The 12,439-nt window shown below is 31.1% G+C and overlaps 3 pseudogenes; 1 reads left to right on the top strand and 2 right to left on the bottom strand.

Moving 5' to 3' along the window:
- The first annotated feature begins 1,414 nt into the window (after nt 1-1,414).
- LOC125843024 (uncharacterized) lies at nt 1,415-5,320 on the top strand (annotated as a pseudogene).
- A 767-nt stretch (nt 5,321-6,087) lies between these two features.
- Nucleotides 6,088-7,187, bottom strand: LOC125843023 (uncharacterized; annotated as a pseudogene).
- Nucleotides 7,188-7,306: 119 nt separating this feature from the next.
- Nucleotides 7,307-9,088, bottom strand: LOC125843022 (uncharacterized; annotated as a pseudogene).
- Nucleotides 9,089-12,439: the final 3,351 nt, after the last annotated feature.

Genomic DNA, 12,439 nt, shown 5'->3' with positions numbered 1-12,439 from the left:
AATAAAAAAATTAATAAATATTACTTCAAAGAATGTTTTTAAAATTTAACGAATATACCTTGTTTTTTTCCCTTAAAAACAAGGGATATAAAAAAGGAAGAAGAATGGAAGAATAAACAACAATTAAAGATAAAAAAAATTTGGAAGAAAGAGTGTGAATAGAGTATTGAATTGAATATAAATAAATGCTTTTTTAGGCTGTGTTTTTATTGCAAAGGAAAAAATTATGGAAAAATAATTTAAATACACAACTTTAAGTTTCTTATTATCTATTTTTCCCTATTTTAAAAAAAAATTACTTAAATAGCTTATTTCACTTAAATATCAAATCTGCCAGATACATGATTCACTTTTACATCCCACGTTTCACCACTCCTTATGTCACTCCTTTTTTTTCTCCCTAAATTCACTCAAATATCTTTTTAGTTACAAATCATTATCCCAAATTGATTTAAAAAATTTCCTCTCTCAATCCAACCATTTTCAAACTTCGTCTTCTCCGTCCTCTCTCCCAAAGTCTGTCATAGTAATTTTCGTCATCTTCCTTTTATTTTGTTTAAGTTTTTTCTTCTTGATACATATGGATCCAGAACCTACATCAAATATTTCAAATACTAATCGAACAGTATACGACTCTGATGTTGAAAATTGGGCAGAAATTAGATCAAAAAATTTGCATGATCCATTAAACTTGATGAATCAGTCGACCAAATATGTGCCAAAATCGTCTAAACCAAAGGTTGCAAACCCCCCCCTCCCTCCCAAAAAAAGGGGGAAGAAAAGTAGCACCCGCTATTTCCAGACCTTCATTGCCTAGAGTATGTGTTTTTAATCTTTGTTAAACTTGTTTGCGATTTGTATTGCGTTTGCTATCTTAGATTGAAATTGACTGATACATTAATTAGATGTGTTATATTGTTTATTGGGTTAAATCATGATACATACAAAAACCCTATCTTAGTTTGATATATACTGATTTGAGATTTAGTCGACACTTATAAAACCCTTGTTTTATATGTGTATCGAAAAAAATGATACATGACAAACCCCAATATGAAAAAGATTTTTGTCATATTTAACAAAAAAGTCTTTGATGTATCAGATAAGGCATCCTTCTGTATAATGTATCAAGTTTTATATACGACTTTGTTAAAGTCTGGTAGCATGTATTTTTCTATGTATCAACTTGTTTTTATTATGTATTATTACTTGTTGTGTAGTGTGATTTGGTGTTTTTATTTATGTATCATAAGATATCATTATAAATAGTATAATTTTTCTTTTCATTTTGCAGTCAATCAAATATGTTATAAAAAAGGTACCAACACATGCCATAAGGTTTGGTGTCCTTTTTAACACAAATTTTTTGGAGGAGTTTCAGAAGTCTATAAGGGATGATGCAATTGAACTGTTCAGAGCTACAATTTTCGGACCCTATTTAGACATCCCTAAATGTAATTTTCAGAGTCAAATCAGTCAATGTTTATTGTTGTTAGAATTGGAACAAGGCAACTCAAAGGTGTTACATATTAGGCATGCAAACGGGGGTATCTTGAAATTTGGTATCAAAGAATTTGCAATAATAACTTGTCTTAAATGTAAAGGCAATACCAAAGACTACCCAGGATCAACTCTCTGTAGGATATTCCAAAAATATTTTCCTGGTGCAGTTAATAGTATAAGCAAGAATCATCTAGTCTAACGATTTCTGATGGGCAACTGGGAGAACAATCAGGATGCACTCCAGCTGACGATCTTGTACTTTCTCCATACATTTATTTTGGCTCTAACTGGTGATTCTTCAATATCTGTTAACGAATTCTTAATGGTTGAAGATGGTAGATATCAAGTATATCCTTGGGGATAGATTGCATTCAAAAAGCTCATGAATTCACTCCGACATAATTTCAGTCTTAGAAAACAGTTGTATCGGTTATATGGAATGCCACATGCACTTAACGTATGTACATACGAATGTGCATCCCAATTAAATCCTGAAATTATTGTCAAAGAATGGGATGTCATCGCTAGAATTTGCAATTGGAGGGTTGTGACTTTAAAGCCAAAGTTTGAAATGCTTATGTCTAGCATTTTTCAAGAGGTAACATTGAATCCCATTTTATATTACATTTCATACATAATTAAGTATATAGTTGTAAGATTGCAAGTTTGTCTTTTTAAAATCATTTTTTTCTATGTTAGGATACATAATTTTGTGTCTTAATATTAAAAAATATTTTGTTTTTCCAGAATGCTTATTCAAACATTGTGCCAACACCGGAGGAACTTGCAGCTTTTGATTTACCTGAAGATGAACACGCTCCTTCTTCTTCACCCCCCACAACATCTGTCAATCCCAAGATAGTTCAACCGAATGCATTGCTGATTTCGATGATTTCTCCACAAGACCTCCTGAACAATTGTTAAGGAAATCATCTAGAGTGTCTGATACATCATCTTTACCACCACCAAAAAGAAGAAAGAAATGGGATACACCTAAAACAAAGGTGTCAAACCTAGTCAGCCAGATCAATCCAATATGTCATTAAATCAACCATTTTCTATTCTAGATGGTCCTCCAACACCGGCTGCTAATGTACACGGTTCTGCAGATGCTCAAAAAGTCAACTATGTAATTCCAGATATTAAAGAACTAAAAGATCATTTGAAGAATTACGTAAGTAATTATTTTGATTTTATTATTTTTTTCTTTATATTGACTCTAATTGTAGTTGTTTTTTAATAATTTTTTGATAGGTTGACAAGAAATTTGAGAAACTTGTAATCTTGATAAAGGAAAACCACTCACAGTTGATGCGATTTCAACACAAGGAAAACAACAATGTCGATCCTCAATCAAGCAATAAACAACCATCTCCACATATATGAATTGATCTTGCTGATGCGGTTGGTGTAGCTGATTGTGAGGTTGGTGTGTCTATTAGTGAGGGTGGACATAAAGTTAATGTCAATGCAGAGGTATGTATCTGATACATTGTTTGTAATTGTCGTTATACCTCATACATTAAGTATGTATTAAGAATCAAAATCATATGTGTCAGCACAAATAAGTCATGTATATAGTTAAGGTGATTCACCGAATCTTCTATCTCATTAAACAATTATATATTTCAACTTTATATTCATCACTTAAGTTATATGTTAACACTTTTTTTATTATTGAAAAATCAAATATAAATTGATCATACCATCAGTAACCAACAACAAATGAAGCATGTTTTAGAACTCCAATCTACATATGAAAGTACTCATGTTGATACTGAAGCAAATGATCCGAAGAAGGTATCAGTATGATCAAAACTTTATACATTATAATTTTCTTTAATACATTATCCTCTTTTATATATATATGATACATTATTAGTATTATGGGTAACTGATACATACAACATGCTTATATTCAGGATGATGAAGTACATCAAGTCCCACAAGATTTAAATGAAGTAATCATGGATGAAGATGGTGCTGACACAGTTCAACACAACATCCGTCATTTTGTGCCTGATAAAATAACAGTTGATACATCGGTAAATTTATCAATTATGCATCATGACACTAACATTCATAATATGCAATTTTACTAAAAAAATTATAATATCATATTATACAGGATTCTTCCACATCAACAACAATATCACCCTCAACTCAAGCAGCAATAGATGCACTTATATCCGATCTAGGAAAAGTTCCTATTCATGCTAAACCATTGTGTTTACAATCCACATGATTTAACTAGCAGTCATGATTTGTTATCTGATAGTCAATTACCCACTGATATTCAACCACTGAGATTGTTGTTAGAAGCGATTCAAAGACTGCTACGCCTAGAAACAGGATGCCTTCAAGAATTATTCAATCTCCATACGTTACTTCTTTTGGGTCAAGCGGCAAGGGAAAAAAGAAATTGGATGACGATGCTCGTCTGTATTTCCCATTTGAAAAATGTGGATTACATATCAAGCTTCGTCTAAACTAATTGATGAATATATGAAGTGGTTAACCAAGAGGATTCTCAAAAATCATGCCAATAAGTAAGTTTTATACATATATTTTGTAAATGTTTGGATTAACCTATTTTGATATAACCAATTGATAATACAAACATTATCACATGAAATCATCGGAGGATAAATACAGATCAAAAGCCTCTTCTTTTGAATTTGAGATGATGGATTTTGTTGTTGCATTTCCAATTAACAAGAACTGGTTCTATGCCATGTCACAACAAAATAAATGTTGGACTAATTAGGTAAATTCTTAATGAAACTATTAAGCGTGTATCAGATACATTGGTATAGAACATCATGATATAAAATATCCTTCTGAATACACTCAAATAAAACATCAAAATTTCAAATTAGTATTTGCTTAAGTTATCATTTAATATATCAATTCTACCATTAGACTTTTTTTACAAGTTTCTAATTCTGTTTATCATGTTTTTTTTATAGCATATTGATGTTATTTTTTACTATCTTCATAAAAAATCAAAAATCCGCAGCATGAATCAATACAGATACATAACAGTCAACTGCTTGTTCATCTCACACATCAAAATACCTATGAAAGGTATTACCTGGCAAATGATGATGATCTTATTAGTACCCAAGAACACATTGATCGCGCTTCAGCTGTATCTGTATATGAGAGGTCAATCTTAACATCATCAAAGGGTTTGAAATTCCAACTGCTTTACCATGGCATCTTGTAGATGATGTTTACATCCCGGTTAATTGCGGTGGACAATTTCATTAGGTGTTAGCTGTTGTTGAGTTGAAAAACAGAGTGATAAACAATTCTGCACGAGATAAAAATATTGTATAAAATGCTTCCTTCTGACCTCATGGACAGTGGATTCTTTGAAAAAACTGAGCGAACAAACTTTGGTGATTGTAATGCGTACAAGGACAATAATTCTGGTTCACTTTTGGAGGCACAAGTTCCTTTCATGGTTGAATTTGCCCAAGACATTAAGCAACAAAATAGTGATAGCCTGTAAGTATTGTTCTTTTATTATTTTTGAATCATGTATGATTTACGTTTATAACTGATATTCTGCATTTTTTGTAGAGCTTGTGGGTTATATGTTGCTATATTTGCGGAGTATCTGAGCGACCAAATCGAAACATCATTAGTTGATTTTCTTCCTGAACACCTACGCAAAAGATATGTAGCATTGTTGTGGAGTTATGACAGCGAGAAGGCTAAGGGTGCATACGTTATTGAGAATGATGATCCACTAAAACCTAAGGGTGTAGTCACACCACCACTAGAAGAAGATTTGGTTCACATAGTGTAGTAATTAAGTATCTATGCATAGACAACGATTTAGTGTGTTTTGATACTGTATGGACCAATATACTTTGCTTATAAAAAGTTAAATTACAGATACATTATTGCATTATATAAAGAAAAAGTGCAGTATATAACATATATTGTATATGATACATATTTTTCATTGTTATTATGTATCTTATCAGTAATCAGATATAATAACCTATTAATAAATAGGTTTTTGAAAATTTAACGTATATGATTTATTATTTATAATTAATATTATACATGAAACATAATACATAGAGTATATGATACACGATTCATAGTTATTGTTAAATAAATTGTTTACAAACTTAATTGTTTAATGTATGTATCATATAAATTATAACACATAATAGCTTATTGCTAACATATAGGTTGTGTATTATTTTATGTAAATGATACAGTAACCAATTAATGTATATGATACAACAAACGTTATATAATTTAATGTATATGATACATTACTGAAATGATTTATTATTTAATGTATATGATACATTAGCTTATACATTACCCAACATTTTATTTATAATTATAACTGCACCTTAAAATTTACTTAACATAATTAACATTGATACACAAATCATAACAAATTATTTTTTTGAACAACAATATTGATTAATAACAAATGTAAACAATACAGTTTAATTATTTTTGAACAACAATTCTGATTAATAACATTGATAACTGTTTACGTGAAAAATTATTCAACAAAAACATTAATGTCATATAAACATTATGATGATTTCACTTTTCTTTTGGGAAGAAAGTACAAGTTCTTCTGTTGTGGCCTTCTTGTCCACAAGAATTTGTGTTCACTGTAATCTTTTCATCTGCATTCTTTTTTCTTCTTTTTCTTGGTTGTCCAGCTAATCGTCTGTATCTAGGTGGATACACAGTTTCTACTACCACATCCTCAGGAGCTGACCAATCTTCCTTATCTGGCATTGGAACCATTGGAATCTCATATGGTTTTGCTAATGCATCAGGCTTGTAGTAATCAGAGCAATATGGATGCATATCTTTAACATTCTTTTCCTTTAAAATAGCGATTGCATGAGCGCAAGGTATCTCAACTAGTTGAAATCTTTCACAAGAACATACTTTCTGCTCAAGACAAACAATGTATCTTCGTCCGGCTTCAAAAATCGAGAAAATAAATTCAGATGATGGAACAACCTGCGTACATTAAAAAAGTCAACTATAAAATTATTTCAAAGAAATAATGTTCAAACAGAAGAATGATACACCAAATTAGATACATAGAATATAAAATAATATATCATGACACATACCCCCATCTTTGAACTTCTAGACGCGTTTATAATCAACACCTCGTAAAATTTTCTCCCTAATGTGTCGTTTGTATAAGAGGCTATTTCTCTATTTTTACAATGCCAAGAACCAAATAAAATTCTAACTTCTTCCAAGAATTCTAATATAGACAATTGTCGTGCTTCAACAAGACAACCATTGATACATTCCACAATGTTCGAAGTCATCATTCTACCCATATTTACTGTTGAATGAACTCTCGACCATTTCTCATACCCTGCATCCTCAAGGTACTCCTTAACCTTGTGATCAACTTCATCATCCTTAGCCATCAATTTATCAAAATCCTCATTTCTGTATGCTTTGGCCATAGAGTAGAATAGATCACTTAGGGTGTTTCTGCTCCTTTTGAAGTTTCCACAGACATTCTTCCAAAGATGTCATATGCATACATAATGGGGTACATTTGGGAACACAATCCTTACACTCTTCATAATATTTCCATTTCTATCTGATACAACACACATTTCTTCGCGCTCGCCAAATGCAATTTGAATTGTTTGAAGAACCATGTCCACGAACAGTCATTTTCAGTGTCCACAACACCATATGCCAATGGAAATATGGAACCTAATTACAGAGCAACACACATTATTTCATTTGATACAGAACATTTACAAACACCTCACAACTACAAAAAATGCATACCTGCCCTATCAAGTGTGCTTGCTGATACAAATGTCCTTTTGTAATCTCCTCCCATATGTGCATCATCGACAACAACTATTAATCTGCAGTAATCGAACCCCCTAATCAATGGTCTGAAGGCTACGAACAGATACATAAATTCATTTTCCTCAGTCTTCTGCATCCATATATAAGAATTTGGATACACAGTATTTAGCATGTATATGTATCTCAACATCTGTCTATATCCAGCAGATGATTTACCCTTTATCGTTTCTAGTGCGCGTTCTTTAGCACGCCATACCTGCTGGTAAGATATTTGAACCCCATAGAATTCTCTAATATCAACAATTATATCTTTCGGAGTATTAATTCATTTATAGTTGACCAATTTGGGAGCAGTTACACCACTTACAAACCCGACTGTTACTTGGACTTTGGTTAGTACCCTATCCCACATTGGACACGTATGTTCACTATTGAAGTATCTAACTTTGAAAACATTAGATTTTTTTCTGCAGGAAGCCTTCATAGTCCAACCACAATCATCCGAAAAGCATACCCACACATAGTTGTACAATTTTTTTCATCATATTAATACATTAGTAGTTTCATGTTATAATATATAAAACACTAATGTTCAAAGTAATCAAAGAATGATGTACATTAATGTATCAATAGTTTTCAAAGACCAACACAATTAATTTAGTGTATTTTTTGTATCAGATTCAGAAAAAAAAAATTATCCACGTATCACAATATTTTGGAATGTATCGGCTACATGATTGTTGGGACTAATTTATTTACTGTTTCAACAGTATTATCTTAACGTATCAACAGTATTAACTCAATGTATCAACAATATTAACGACCAACACAATTATATTTTATCAGATTCAAAAAATAAATAAATAATGAATCATGTATCACAAAATTTTGGAATATATCGGCTACATGATTGTTGCGATTAAATTCTTTAATGTTTCAACAGTATTATCTTAATGTATCAACACTATTAACTTAATGTATCAACAAATAATGTATCATTATCAATCGAACACAAATAATATTCAACAAACTAAACAAAAATCAAAATCAAAGACTTTCTAATTAATAATGTATCATACATTAAAACAAAATAATGGTATCACCATTTATAGATCTAAAGAATCCAAACACAATTCTTCACAAAACAAATCAAATACTCCTATACCTTTGTCTATCAGATCTCTTTACTTTGCAATGGAAGTTGTTTTTTATCTTATATTTCGCCATCACATCTATGAGTGTTGCTTTATCCTTATATAACTAACATGTATTCACCTCTATACTATTTGAATGTAATTTGTAACTTTCAATTCTGGAATATAATACGAATCACAAATTCTTGATTCACCGCAAGAACTTCTGTATCCTGTGATGTGCCTTCTACACACGTAATTTCTCCGCATGTTCCATCAAAGTTATGTACATCACTGCCAATCTTTTCACTTGTGTCAATGCATAATGGATACATTGGATATCCTGACTCACTTTTTTTCACTTCTAAATAAAGTTTAACACCTATGTCATTCTTAATTTTCATCGGAGACGAGTTACCTTCTACGATGTAACGAATTTCAATATTTTTCCTTGATACATCGATATCCAACTCGGCTGAAATTGCTGCTTTGAGATTCAAAAATGAAATTGATTGTCCAACAACAATTTCGTCACTTTTGTAACTTTCGTATTTCACTTCGCTGACCCAATTTCCTAAATCCGTCAGTAAAATTGATATATTCATCTTGTATCAGCAAAAATTCAGAGTTTTATTCGTATTTCTCACTTTTTCTAAATTGATGGATGTTCACAAATTGTTCTTCAATGTAGAAGATATAATTTTGAAATTTGAAATTTGAAATTTGTAATGTCTGAGTAGATTACCGATTAAGATATGGATTGTTTAGGATCAGTTAGGCGTAAATCAAGCTAATTAAATTAACAGAATTAATTATTACAGTTTTTTTCCTTTTTAGCGCAACAATAATTTGTTTACCTTGTATCAGTTATAATGTATCAGAATGGTAGTTAGGTATCATTCGCCTACCTTTTTAAGGAATATTTTTGTAAAATGTAAATTAGTTGGGATATGATTTAATTTATATATTACACTATGAGATTCCTTTAATTTTTACAAAAATTATTGTGCAGTGTAATTTCTTGAAATCATCTAGTGATTTAAGACTTTTTTTAGTGGTGTACCTTTAGAGGGCATTTTGGGTGCAAGAAAAAATATATTTACAGCAACACCCTTACCCGCCTCCTTTAATTACGACCTTTACCCCCCCCCCCCCCCCCCCCAAATAAGATTGTGTCATTCGTGCCAAAATAGTGTCCTGCCAAACATATTTTCCGAAAAACGAATCACAATAAAAAAAAAACTAGATTTGATTGACAAGATGAGAGTACCACTTGCTTTTTTTTCTTTGATTGACAAGGTATATTTTTGTTTAAACAAACGAAAAATGAACTATGATAAGGAAAACTAGATTTGATTGACAAGATGAGATGAACACTTATTTTTTTTTTCTTTGATAGACAAGATAAGGACTCAATCTGATTGGCTTACGTTGCAATAGTAACGTCATAGTACCTCAAATGGCTCCTGACTTTATAACACAACAAAATATGTATATTTAAGTTGGTGAATAATAATATTGAAGGCATTTCACAAATCAACGCAAAAATAAATGTAACGACTCATTTGGTCGTTTTGAGTACTAGAGATTTTTATTTCATAAAATACTTTTCGATAGATTTTAAATGGGTATTTTGGACTATTCGTAACTACAATAATGAATTCAGTGGGATAGTTTTAATAATTAATTTAGTTGGTGGTTAAAAAAAATAACATTAAAATTAGTAGGGGGTCATTTTTGCCACTTTTAAAATTAGTCTTTTAATAATTAGGGTAATAAAAAAATCAGGCAAGGAAATAATACTTGCGGCGCATCTACCTGGGAAGAACGACATCCAGGTAATTTTCATGTCCATTAATAGTAGGGTGATTATTATTATTATATAATTAAGGTTGGGTTGGAATTGAGTGTAGATAGTGGCGTTGGGTTGGAGACAAGATTGGCTCCCAGTAATCTGTTAATTTCCAGTGAGATTATTTTAAGAAGTAAGGACAAATTTGAGTGGAAATTCATGGCGTAATATGTCGATGGATATAATATATATATATGAATATGGAATGAGTTTAGTTTTTGGTATCATATATGTTGGGGTGAGAGAATTAAATTATGGGTGTTAGGCGTGTGTTTACTGCCGTTGCAATCTATTGCGGTTGTTCAATTCAATCGAATTCATGGTTTAATTTAGGACCTAACTAATCTCTCAATTAAATATTGTTGTCGTTATATTTGCCATATGCGTGGTGTTGATTCTGGAATGGAATAAGATAGTGGGCAAAATTACTATAAGTAATGATGACAACATAATGGGGCAATTATGAATGGGTCATTAGAAGAAATAAGGTTCTACTTATTCTATGTTGAAAGTTGACTACTGGGATCGTATAATTTGATGGGATTTGAATGTTTCTTACATTATTATATTATAAATTTTTGTTTTAATATATTGAGATAAGTAATTAACTATTAGGAGTATTGTTAAAAATATGCTAATTGGAAAAATTAAGATTTACCCCTAGGCTTGAACTTTAGGAAATTGATTATAGAATTAGGTGAGTGTTTGGGTATAGGCTAGACATAGAATAAAATGAGTGTTTTTAGACTCGTTAACTCACAAATTATGTGCATATACTTGATAGATTGAAAATGTTCGGAAGCATTGAGGAAAGGAAAAGCATTGGAGAAGTAGTTTGTTTGACTTCGGTTCTTCGGTGGAGGTAGGTTATGGTTTATTCTACTTGATAGATAGACTCTTAATAGCGATTGATATATGTTATGCCGTAATTTTCCTAACCTTTAGAAAAATCACTTTTGAAATGTTCTAAGTATAAAACAATTTGAGAAAATACTTAGAAAAGAGTCGCCACTTAATTTTTAAAAGAAATTAAAAAAACTTATAATTTTCAAATATTTAAACAGAAAAAATCATTTGAAAATACCAAAGAGGGTTCGGGGTTCGATTCAAACTTCGAGAAGGGTTTAAGCATTCGAAGTGTCCGCTAACATGCGGTTGACTTGCGACTTGACTAAAATATATTTGACTATTTTTTAGGAAAATAATGATTTAAAATAATAAACTTACAATATTTGATTAACTTTGAGAAAAGAATTAAATAAACGGAAAAGGGTCAAAATTACCCCTGAACTATGTGAAATAGATCACTTATACCCTTCGTTACATTTTGGGATAAAAAATGCCCCTGCTGTTATCCTAAGAGACCACAAATACCCTCAAAAGTTAACACCCCAATTTTTATTGACGTGGCAAGCCATGTGGGACTAATCCTTCCACCTAGCGTTGCCAACTAGGATTCACTACAAAAGAACTAGACTTTTAGCGGCAACAACAGTCGCCACAAAAGCCCAGAAAACTGTCACTAAAAGTTTTTAACATTAAATTCTAATTTTGTGTTTTTTTCTTCATTGTTTTTAAAAAATAAAAAATGATATCGATTAAGTAGGAGTTTGAAGACACTGTATATTTTATTTTTATGTCATATGTAAATGTATAAAATGTACAATGATGCATTATATAGTAGGAGATTTGAATCGAGAAGTAATTTTGATGATTTTTCGTAATAATATTGTATGTTTTTAATATTGATATTGCAAGTTATTTATTTTAGAAAATTAGGTTGCAATTAAAAATTAATTATCATATTTTTTTATTGAAAAAATAGGTTTTACTAGCGAATGGTTGTTGGAGCCTTAGTTGCCACAGTCGCCACTAAAAATTACTCATAACCTTTAGTGGCAATATTTTGGGAATTTGTGGCGACTTCGTCGCCACTAAAGGTCAAGTTCTTTGTAGTGAACCTTAGTTGACAATGCTTAGGTGGAGGGATTAGTCCCATGTGGCTTGCCACATCACTAAAAATTTGGGGTGTTAACTTTTGAAGGTATTTGTGGTCTCCTGGATAACTTCGGGGTATTTTTGGTCCCAAAATGTAATGGAGGGT

This window comes from Solanum stenotomum, chromosome 10 (genome assembly GCF_019186545.1).
Source record: "Solanum stenotomum isolate F172 chromosome 10, ASM1918654v1, whole genome shotgun sequence".
NCBI lineage: Eukaryota > Viridiplantae > Streptophyta > Magnoliopsida > Solanales > Solanaceae > Solanum > Solanum stenotomum.
The sequence above is the reverse complement of the archived record's forward strand: the minus strand, read 5'-3'. Positions and strand labels throughout refer to the sequence as shown.